Source organism: Orycteropus afer, unplaced genomic scaffold, assembly GCF_000298275.1.
Source record: "Orycteropus afer afer isolate SDZICR_OR568_19922 unplaced genomic scaffold, OryAfe1.0 scaffold01361, whole genome shotgun sequence".
In the NCBI taxonomy this organism is placed as follows: domain Eukaryota; kingdom Metazoa; phylum Chordata; class Mammalia; order Tubulidentata; family Orycteropodidae; genus Orycteropus; species Orycteropus afer.
The window spans coordinates 1-1,756 of NW_006922948.1; positions in this window are offsets into that span (position 1 = coordinate 1).

Sequence of the window (1,756 nt, forward strand, 5' to 3'; positions counted from 1 at the left end):
GTGAAAGCTGGATCTGAATAAGTAAGACTGAAGAAGAACTGATGTCTTTGAATTATGGTGTTGGTAAAGAATATTGATTATACACCAGATGGCCAGAAGAACAAACAAATCTGTCTGGAAGAAGAACAACCAAAATACTCCTTAAAAATGAAGATGATAATTCTTCTCATGCACTTTGGACATCTTATCAGGAGGCTCCAGGACTTGAGAAGAACATCATGGTTAATAAAGTGGATGATCAATGCAAGAGAGGAAGACTCTCAAAGCCATGGATTGACACAGTGTCTGCCACAATGTGCCCAGGCATAGCAACAATTGTCAGGATGCAACAGGACTGTGTAGTGTTTTGTTTTGTTGTATATACAGTTGCTAAGATTCAGAACTGACTTGACTCCACCTAATAAAGACAAAATTTATCTAAAAAATCTTTAATTTTCAATATAGAATCTTTGAATTTTTTATTTTTTGTTGGATAAAACAAAATGTATCCAAGTGTCTTAAGCCTTCACATTGTGTGGTAAATCATTTATTTATTTATTTATTTATTTTTAGATCTCAATCATTTGTAGTATAAAGAGTTATATATAATTTTCACATGGATCTTGAATCTTACAGTCTTACTAAATTAACTTATTAATTAATGCTGTTAACTTTATGGGTGTACTCCTTAGGATTTTTCATGTTAAAAAAAAATTGCCCACAATAAATAAAGGTTACAATTGACATTGTATATATATCCCTTAGGCCTTGCAGACAGGATGACAACAGTTGATGATATAGAAGCTTACAATATACGTCACACATATATGATACTAGTCTATTCATACCTTTTATTTTCAGCTTTTCTTTCTTGAATTAAGAGTTACGTGTATATACATATGAATTTTTAATATTAGCAATTCGATATGAGTGTACGTGAAATCCTGCAAACTTTTATCCTCAATACTATTTCTCTAGATGTTTCTAGATCTTACATTTCTAGATCTTCATGACAAGTATCTGTGGGGTCCTGAAAGTAGTTACTTGGGTTCTAAGCAATTTGAGTTATTATACATATCAATGAGAGATGAAAAACAAAATATCACCTTGATTTTCTAATATTTGTTAAGTGTAAGGATACAATTTAATTTAAAAGCTCACTAACTGAATTACATAAGACTATAAACTAAATTGCTGGTGGTTCAAACCCACCAGCCACTCCTCGGAAGGAAGATGGGGTAATCTACTTCCCTAGTGATACTGCCTCAGAAACCCAAGGATGGGTCGCTATGAGGCAGGTCTGACTTGATGGCACATAACAATAACAACATAAACTAAATCACAGAATGAAGTTCATTTACCCATATGAAGGTAACACTGGCTTCAGGATGGTGTTTCCACGTGGGACTAGAGACTACTGAAGGAGAAGAACTCAGAAAGTAAACAATCAAGTTGGAGTATATTTATATCATGATACATTATTCAGTAATAATAATATACAGACTAGAGACCCTAACAAAGACCTAGTTACATCTCACAAGGAAGATAAACAAAAGAATACATGTTGCATGGTACCAGTTATATAAAATTAATAAACAGGCAAAATTATAAGGAGCTCTAAATGGTTGCACAGTGCCTAAGGCATTTGATTGCTAACCAGAGGTTAATAGTCCAAACCCACCAGCCCCTCCCTGCAAGGGTGATGGGCAATCTCCTTCCGTAAAGATTTACCACCTCAGAAACCCAATGGGGGTGGCTATGAGTCAGGATTGACCCC